At 55.0% G+C, this 10,065-nt stretch overlaps 1 pseudogene; it reads right to left on the reverse strand.

Moving 5' to 3' along the window:
• Positions 1–2,548: 2,548 nt before the first annotated feature.
• LOC101538618 (melanoma-associated antigen D4-like) lies at positions 2,549–8,288 on the reverse strand (annotated as a pseudogene).
• Between the last annotated feature and the right edge of the window lie 1,777 nt (positions 8,289–10,065).

A 10,065-nucleotide genomic window follows, 5' to 3' on the forward strand; every position in this document is an offset into this window, starting at 1 on the left:
CTCTTTGTGCTGCCTTTTGAGCTGTCAGAAGAGTCTGACTTCACAAGAGGAGATTCTGTGTTTCATGGCAAAGTGACCTGCTTGTGGTCATGTGTTATTGGAGGACAGAGAGAGGGAGCACTCTGGGGTATACACATGTCTTCCACACCCTCCTTGTGTGCTGAGGGGGAAACACATGGACGAAGCACACCCAAGAAATGGCATGGCATGTGACTCTTCAGAAGGGCTTTCTGTGTATTTGTCCATGACGGGGCACAAAGGAATTGAGGACTGTTCCTTCCTCAACATGTGCGAGGGAATTGAGAGGGCAAAGGCCAGGGTAAGGGAGCTGCTGAACTTCACGCACACTGGGCCCAGGGTCTGCATGGAGAAATATTTGCAGAGATTGTGGGCTATGCCTTGTGGTGGTAAGACAGGTTAGGCTTGGAAATAGAGCGCCCTCTGGGCCTGTAGTCGGGGACTACAGGGAAGCCAAATTAAGGGTACAAGGACTAACCCACTACACTCCAGAGACAGCTCTGCTATCATGAGCCGTCCTCGCCCTCCCTGTTCTGCTGTGTGCTTTTGTGCTTTTGGCACAAGAATGTCCTGCTAAAGGTGCAGAATGTAATGCTCCCCCTGTGATGGGGAGGGGCTGTTGGCTAGCCACCCACCTAGCTCACCAGGCCTGGCCATTTGTGGTGCCAGTCTGTGTGTTGCTCCAAGAGCCCTCCCTCCTCCTGCTCCACAGAGATCCTCTTCTCTGAACTCTATCCCTACCAGCCTCAGCGCGGCCCCTGCAGAGTGGGGGGATGAGGCACTGGTGAAACTAAACAGGGCAGGGCAGAAGGGGGTGCAAGGAGAGCATGCTAAAGATCAAGCCCGGTCACTGGGTGCTCTGCCCAGGTCCTAGCCTATGAAGGCTCCAGACGAGCTCCCCAATCTCAAGACCACCCCCCCAACTCTGTTCCACAGGGTGGACCTGAGAGAGTATCCCAGGTTAGGGGGGTGGGGGAGACTTGGGAGGGGCAGTCTGCTAATTTCTGGCTCATCACATCACACAGGGACTGGGTTTCCCCAGAGGCCCTTCTAGCTGCACTATCCCAGACTATGCACCTAAACTGAAAAGGATGGTGAGGGTGGGGCTCAGTGGCTGTCAAAACCAGACCTTCCAGGATGAGGAAGCTTGTACCTGCACAAGGTGGATGCACCCGGGGTCAATCTTGAGCCAGCGGTCCAGGGCAGCGTCAACTTTCACGAAGTGCAGATCCCCAAGTTAGCCTGCTCACTAAAGGGCCCCACTCCTCCAACGCTCTGACATTTCCCGGAATTGCTGAGAGACTTCCTTCCCCTGGGGTCTCGAAGAGATTTGGTGAGGTCAGTCAGACTGCAGGTCTGGCTGAGAGAGGAGATCATCTCCTGGGAAGTACGTGGGGGTCATGGGGCTGGAGAGCAAGAGGGCTCACACTACCCTCCCCTTTCTTCCCTTAGAACTCTGCCCCACTTAAGCATGGGACGTCGTTGAGGGAGGTAGGGGCCTCTGGGACAAAGTTCCTGCCCACTGACGAGTAAGCAAGCCCATCCTGGGACTCACACCACCATACACGATAGCGCACCTGAGTCTCTAAGGTCCCAGCCTTAGAGGAGCGCCCACATAGGTAGCCATGGGGAGCCCCTTTCTGTCACCCACTCCCTGGGTGCGAAGGGCTCCTCTTTCCAGCTGCTGGGATGACTTTCAAGGTGAGGATAACCTCACAGCCACTTAGGCTCATTTATGGGAAGAGGCCCAAGATTGAAGCTGGTGAGGGAATTGTTCAGGAGCAGAGAATGTGGGTCCTAGTGGGTGCTGTTGCTGTGGTCTCGGTCCTCAGTGAGAGGGTCAGTAGCCTTTCTCCTGCCGCCTCTGTCAACATTTATCTCACTGAACCTGCTCCCTGTGGGCATCCATGTGACTGAGTGAAGTGAGTCTAGGGATATCCACTGATTCCTCCTTCTCCTGACGCTTGGGCTACTCCCAGAGTGTGCCTCTCCTTGCAAGGCAGATAGAGAAGGGCCCTACACCCACGCGCCTGCCCCAGAGTGCTCTGCCACGTGCTGCCCTCAGCAATGTGTGTACAGTCAAAAGAGGAGCCACCCCACTGAATTCTGCATCTTTAAGACAACACTGATACCAAAAACCTGAAAGCACAGCACAGAAGGAGGGTGAGGACAGCTTCATGGCGGCAGAGCCGTCTCTGAAAGGTAGAAGGTTAGAAGGGGTCCAGAGTGCTCCATTCGGGGCTCTAGGCAGTCACTCTGGCTAGGCCAGGAAGAGTGCTGTGGTTCATCAATGGTGCCTATGACAGGAGAGAAAGGTGCAAACAGAAACATGTGGTCCCAGGAAATCAGGAGCCCAGGAAGAAAACCATCAAGAACACCAACACCTGCACCACCAGCAGCACCTGCATCTGTACACACTGCCCCGGCTCCCCCACCCAGTGCAGGTCTTCCCCTGACTTCTCAGTCCCCGCCCTCACCCCGCCTTGCATGGCTCTCCTTTGGGGTTCTCCTGTTAAGGGCTTGAAAAATCCTACTGGATCCAGGAGAAGAAACTGGAGTCGTTTCTGCCGGCATTTCGGGTGCGGATGGTAGAGCTGGTGCTAGGGCCATCTAGGGTGCTGGTGCTGGCCCCAATGTTGGTGCCACTGCTGATCCCAGCTCTCCAGGTAACTCTCCTATTAGTATGGTTGGCACTGCTGCTGTTCAGAATGTACTGGCGGCATTTGGCCCAAAAGGCAAAGGGGATTCGGGCCCAGGCATCGCTAAAATGCCCATCCCCGGTCAGGAGCTCAACCTGTATGTCATCCCAGCTAAACCTTCTGACCAACGCTTCTGCCCCGATATTCATTTGGACCCTCATCTGGGACCTGGCAAGCTCCTCGGCCATGTCCACAACCATTGTCTTAAAAGATTCATCCATGGGCCTTTCCGCTGCTGCATGAGCATGATCCTGGAGGCCAACTGAACTACTTTGGACACGAAGAGCTTGCAGAAATGCCTCCAGACTATGAACTGAGCCACTGACCCATGCGGCGCCAGCGGGGAAGGGTTTCTCTCTCCAGGCTTTTCCATCTTATGAGCACCACAAAAGGGAAGTAAAAGCTTGCAGTGATGCAATTTCTGGCAGAATTTTCCCTGGACTTTATACAGAAATCCAAAACCGCGCGGCCGCAACAATTAATATCTCTTAATTGTCAGCAATGTGAAACGGTTCCTTTTTAGCAGGTCTGACTTTGGGGGGAATCTCCAACAATAATAGTGAGTTTTTTGTTGAAATATTGAAGGTAATCAAAGTAGCAGCCATTTCTCTAGACTGTGAACTAAGCCATAGCCCCACGCCAACTGAGGAGAGGAAATATCCTTCTTTCTCAATACTTTTCCCTTTTCTGGGAGAAACACGGTGTGGTGTCTGCCATATTATGAGGCCTATTAAGCAGGCACGAACTTGTTGGTGCAGGAAGGGGAAAAAAATTATGTACTTGGAACAGCGGGACCCTTGGGCAGTCTCGGGCCGGGGCCGATACCAGCTCACGCTCCACCGAGATTCGACTCAGGTGGCCACACTTTTGTGCGCCTGCTTTGCTGCTGATCGACCAGGATCCAGAGGCCAACTAGACTAAGCCATAGCCCCACGCCGGCCAAAAACGGGAAATATTCTTCTTTCTCGTTTTTTTTTCCCTTGTTGGGCGGCGTGGTGTCAGCCATATTATGAGGACTATTAAGCAGGCACGAACTTGCTGGCACAGGAAGGAGGGAAAAAAAGAGTTATGTACTTGGAACAGCAGGACTTCATATCTCTTCATTCTCAGCAATGGAAAACTAATTATCAAATGCTTTCTTGGCAGTAGGGCTGTCTTTTTTGGGGGAAACTCCAACAACAATAGTGAGTTTTGTGTTGAAATATGGAATGTAATCAAGGTAAAGAGAAAATGAAGTGAAATTTATCAGTTACGTAGGCAGGGGTGGGGTCCAGGGTTGGGAGGTATACTGGGGTTTTTGGTGGTGGAATATGGGTACCGGTGAAGGGATGGGTGTTTGAGTATTGTATAACTGAGACATAAGCCTTAGAACTTTGTAACTTTCCACATTGTGATTCAGTAAAATAAATTTTTAAAAAAAGATTCATCCATGGCCTCCAGGAAATGCTCTTTCCACTCCTGGGGTCTCGATTCTGATACTGCCAGGAAGGAGAACAAACATCCTAGCTAGGGGCCACCTCCATGGTTTGCAGAGCACCTGCTGTCTGCCAGATGCCCTCCAGGGGGACATTAGTGCATCGGTCAGCACAATCAGCACACAGACACAGATACCAACACCCTCCTGGGTGTCCACCAGGACTGGTGTTCCACCCTATTCCTCACACACATTTAGCCCAAAGTCTGATTGCTGGGCTGAGTGACTCAGAGACCTCCTTGAGTCTTGGGATCCTCACTGGAAAAAGCAGCATGGTGAGCAAGCGGTGACAGGGTGGGGGAAAGGGATGATCTGCGAAATGTCTGCCCCAGAGCCCAGCCCTAGCAGAGTTTCCCCTTTACCTGGGTAATGAATCTCAGGACGTTTATCTTGCTGGTCTCGTGGTGGGCTCGCAGGCCCCAGAGGAACTCGTACTCAGACGGACAGCTATTGGGGATCTTTTTCTATTTCAAGTACCTTTGCGCAAGAGCACAGTCATCTTTTGCTACTACCCAGGAAGGCCCTCATTCCAGGGCCTTGGCCCACCCGCGGTTTTGGCCAAGTGTCCTGCCCAGAAGGCACAGGAAGGTGCAGGGAACCCTCATGTGGGCTATTTGTACACAGGAAAGCCACAGGTTCTGTCCCCAGAGGGGCCTGGGGCCTCTTTGGACCAAGGATGACACCAAGGGGCAAGAGCGTGAGGCCTAGCAATCATACCCAGGCTGCAGTCCCATCTTGCAGAGATTATCCCAGAGGACAGATGTGAGTGGAGCCAAGGCGCCAGGAATTAGTTCAGGAAGTTGATATGGAAGGCCACCGCGACCCCCTCCCCCGTGCATGAACTCCCCCAGCCCCCAGCTGCAGGTCCAGTCACTCACCCTCCCTGACACGGTTGCCGTTCATGAAGATGACTCCCAGAATCACCAAGAGACTCAGCCTAGGAGTGTCCTTGGTTCTAAAGGTAGATCCTTTGCAGCAGCCGTTGGCCCAAGCAATGGCAGCTAGCTTGCCTAACCAGCCTATCCCAGGATGCTGGGATTCCATGACTGCTTCATGCCAGTCATCACTCTGCCCAAGGAAGTCATTTCAGCCACCCACCCCCATTCAGGTGCACCCCCACTGCACCCCATCCCAGGGCACTGCTTAGAATGGGGCTGGGCTAGCAACAAATGCTTGGCAGAGGGAACATCCTGAGTCTCCTGTGGTGGGTATGAGAAGCCCCCCTGCGTGCACAGCTTCCCCGGGACTTCTCCTCGGAGCTGGCACCAGGTATTAGCTGTTGTGGGAATTGTGCCATATGGACTCCCATTTCCCCTTTCTCTGAGGGTGTGTAGAGGCTGGGCAGGAAAGGGGCACAGCAGAATCTAGGACACAAGCTTCCTGCCCTTCCTTGCTTTCCCAGAAAGTGCGCCGAGGAATCCTGCCTGCAGACAAGAACATGCAGATGCTCCTCCTTGTTAATCTCCTTCAGATGGGTCCCAAACTTCTATGTGTGGGAGAAGATGCCATAGCTCCTCAGCAATCAGCATTGCCCTACCGTCGGCCCTAGTTGTCGGCCCCACCAGGTCCCAGTCCGGACTTTCCCTCCGCAGGGAATCCAATGTCATAGGGGAGAAGATAGGGGAGTGTGCGGCACCCCTGCTGTCCTTAATGTGCATGGCGATGCCCCCCGCCCCCATCCCCACACATACACACACCCCACATTCCAGCACCCACCTTCTCCAGAGTGTACATCGCTCGCTCAACGATTTCAGGGAAACGCTCAGTGTATTTTCTGATGACGTCCCTCAGCATGTCTGGGAAGGAGGGAAAGGTGTTGCGAGCACCTGGGCTGAGCAGGAGCCACAGAGCCGCAGCCCTGACCAGCTGGCTGAAGGAAGCGAGGAGATGTACTGACAAACGTGGAGCCCTGGGCCCCGGCCTGGTGGGGCTGGGATGAGGCGTCTAATGGGGCGCCACAGAACAACAATAGGGGAGGGGGCACAGGGTGCCCACCTGAGCACTTGATGAGGATCTTCTTGTAGTCCTTAATCATCAGGTACTTCACCAACTTATTTGCCTGGAGGAGGAGGAGCACCGGGGGGAAACGAGGCCGGTGACCCCCAAGAGAGGAGAGGAGAGGGCAAGAGGTAGTAAGGTTGGGAAGGTCGGGCTTCTTACCCTCTCCTGCAGAAGGGTCACGTTGCTGGGTGGGAGGCACAGCACATGCCTTGGGACCGAGGGGCCACTGGAGGTCGCGAGGCCACCTGACCCCCAGCCACCAGTAGGGACTGCTGGGAGGCTCTCCAGGCTGGTGGAACCTCAGGCAGCTCTCTCTCATTCTCACGGCTGTTGTATTCATCACAAAGGTTCTTGGACTGCAGAGGGAGGGTGGGGGGAGTATAGCCTCAGGGATGCTGGGTTCACTGTGCAAAAGCACCCTGCACGCATCTTCACCAGAGTAGCAGGTCCCCAAAGGAAGAGTAGCAAGAAGAGCGGATGACATGGGCCGAGCATGAGGGAGCAGGAAAGGAACCAGTTTTCTCCCATGAGACCTGAGGCTCAGGAATACCTTGAGTAAGCAGAGGCTGGGAAGTAATCCTTGGGGAAACAACAGGGACAAGGGGTCAAGGATCATGGCCAGGAAAGGTTGGGATGAGGTGGGCAGGAAAGAGGAGCAGTGGGGAAGAGAGGAGAGAGACAGGTAGGCAAGCAGGAAGGCGGCAGGGAGGGGCCCCAGAGAAGGAGTGAGGAGGGAGCAGGTCGTGGACACTGAGAGGAGAGAGGTACTCACCTTCTTTGTCGTCTTGCCTCCCGTCCTGGCCCAGGGCTCAGCATGCTCAGTAGCAGTTGCAACCTTAGGCTCAGGGGTGCTGCAGGTGGCCATCTTGGCTTTGACAGCAGCTGTTGCCACAACATTCTGAGGCTCCACCCAATGGATCTTGGCCAGAGCCTTCCCAAACGTGGTGGTCTTGGCCTGGGGTTCTGCCCTTTCCCTGGCAGTGGTGGCTGGGGCACCGTGGGGACAGTACTGTGCCCTCACTTGGCAGCAGCCACTTGGGCAGGGGCAGGCCTCTTGGGACGGGCAAAGGCCATGCCATTGACACCTGAAGGCTGGGTGAAATAAAAGATGTTGTTCTGACCACGGAGAGCTGCCAGGGGCCTGGTGACATCCAGCTCCCGGGGACTCAGACCCAGAAAGAAAGCACAGGTGGTGCTAGGGCCCTCACCCGCAGCCCCCATGCGCCTGGGGTGCTGGCTGGGCCTGTGTGGAGGCTGCTGGAGCTTGGAGGGTTACTGCTTAACTTTTAACTACCACCTAGGAGGTGTGTGGAGAAACAAGGGCCGACTCAGGAGGGTCTCCCTGAGCTGGGGCAGCAGCAGAGGTAGTGGGCAGCAGTGGCTGGCTCTGTTCTCCTGAGGCCTGGTCGGGGGCCCGCTCCATAATCACCTGATGAAGATGGCCCGTGCAGTGGCGGCCACAGCCCGAGTAGCCCGGTTGGAGGCAGCAGAGTGGGCCATGTTAGAAGCATGGGAAGCCGCCTCGTGGGCAAGAGTTTCTGGATCCAGCTGCAAGGCCTCCATCAGCACCTGTGCCAGCATAGGGGTTTCCAGTTTCCAGGGCTCACTCTATCAGGCCAGAGAGAAGGGGAGGTCAGAGCAGAGGACAGACAATAGTGTACACTGCCTCATCAGGCACCTCCTTTGCTGGCCAGCCCCGCTCCGCTCCCTACATATCCCCTCTCTAACCAGGCCCCCAGACCCGCCCCACCACCTTCTTCTGCACAGGACAGGTAAGGTGCAGTGAAGCTGGACCCTGCTCCACCCACTGTACCCTCCTATTACTTGACAGGCCAGGCTTCACAGGAAAGGAGACCCAGAGGTACCAGGTGGCCAAGACATGGGTCTCATCACTAAAAGGTGAAGGCCTGGGCCCAAGGTACCAAAGGCTTGCAGGAGGTGCATGTCAAAGCTGGTGAAGCTGCTGTAGCCTCCAAAAGTGCCAAATTCTTCAGAGTCGTTCCCTTCCACCATCTCTTCCTGGCTTTGTCTCTCTCCTCATCCATGTCTTCAGCATTGTAGTTTTCAGACTCCAAGCTGTTGGTGCCCTCAGCCATGCTGCTGGTCCCCAAGAGAAGAGCTCAGCCTGCTGGGGATGGAGTGGGAGTGGAGGGGAGTTGAGGAGGATGGGGGGAGGCTTGAGGGGGTGTTGGGGGGCTCTTAGGCAGGAGATAAGGATCTCTTAGGAAATGTGTTGGGCGTGAGGGAGTGCAGGGAGGTGGAAGGCAATCATCAGGTAACCAGGCAGTATGCAGGGGATATGGGGGTGGGGTCTGTTGTCCTGAGTTCTGCCTGACACAGAGAGAGCCCTAGGGAAGAAACACAGGGGTGGTCTGAGGAGACTCTACCCTCCCACCCCTATCCAGACCCTGAAAAGAGACTTCAGCAAGGGCCAGTCCCCCACCCCAGAGGCCAGATCTGAACAGAGGGTGTAACTGGTTGGATAGGGTCTGAGGTGTCCCAAAGAGGATGTTTGGAGACAGAGAGAAAGAAAAGGATCCAATTTAAGGGCTGGAACAAGGGGACCAGGAGAATAAAGAGGGAGCAAATGAGAGGAGAGGACTCAGCCAAGGTGGGACAGCAGCAAAAACATCCGTGGAGGAGGGGGTGGAGGAAGGATGACAAGGGAATCCCAAGGACCTTAAGGCTGGGGACTGTTGGGGAGGTGGTAGGGGGCTCAGGGGTGGATTCAGTACACTCCCGGGCCTGGCTGGGCTCTGACAGGAGTGCTAGGCACGCAGTGGGGGCCTCACACCTTGAGGAGGCTCACAGACCAGTGCCAGTGCCCGGTGCAGGAAGTCTCAAATTCCATAACTGGAAGTCCCGGAGAGAGGGGAAGCGAACAGTTTGGTCGACTGAGATCGAGGAGTGGCTGGGGTGGGGATGGGGATCTGCTCTCAAGCTCAATGTGGAGCACCCGGGTCTGCAAAAGTAGCTCTTTTTGTGGGGCTCAACTCCGGGAATCAGGGAGTGATGGCCAGACAGGAAGAGGACTCTCCCATGTAGACCTCGGGTTTGCTAAAATCCACTGGTGCGGGGTGCGGAGGGAACAGCAAGCTGGGTCGTACTCGGCCTCTCCATGTTTTGTCCGAGGCTGGAGATGTGCCTTCTCCAGGGCTCCAATGGCACTGGTCCTCAGTGCCAGGAACCCCGCAGCCTCTAGGTGCCGTCGCATACTGCTGCCAGCACAGCAACTCTGACCACCCCACCCTTTTCTTGTGCAGCCATAACCATCCACCGCCTGCCCCAAACCAGCTCTAAGGCTGGGGAGGATGCGCATGTGCCAAGCCCCCCCAACCCTCCTGCTTTTCCAGCAAAAGCCCATTCCACCAGGTCCCCAGTGCGCATGCGAGTCCGTGAGTGGGAGTACAGCATGGAGAGGGGGCTCTCAAACTCCACTTCTGGCCCTTCCTCCGATGAGAAAAAAAGAAAAAAACAAACAAACAAAAGTGGGATGGTAAGAACCAGATTCTAGGGTGAGACACAGAAGATAATCAACAGAGAAGAACCACCCCCACGGGAAAGACCTCACTTCAGTTGCCTCCAGCTGAAATTTCAAATTCTTCTCCCAAAGCACACTTTGATCATCTGAATGTAAAAAGAGAAACGCAGAGATCTTGGGTCAGGTTGGGTAGAGTCCCACCCACCTCACCCCTGAGGCGTGGCACTCATAAGTAGAATGCCAGAGGCATTAAAGTGCCCTGCCTGCTTTCATGCCAGAGGCCTGCTTTGGTCTACAGGGCTTGGGTAGTGGGTTTTATTCCTATAATTTATTCGCAAGCTGAGTTCCCCCAAACTAAAAAGAGTTGACTATCTCTTCTTCAGTTTTAGAGG

This window comes from Sorex araneus, chromosome X (assembly GCF_027595985.1).
Source record: "Sorex araneus isolate mSorAra2 chromosome X, mSorAra2.pri, whole genome shotgun sequence".
Taxonomy (NCBI): domain Eukaryota; kingdom Metazoa; phylum Chordata; class Mammalia; order Eulipotyphla; family Soricidae; genus Sorex; species Sorex araneus.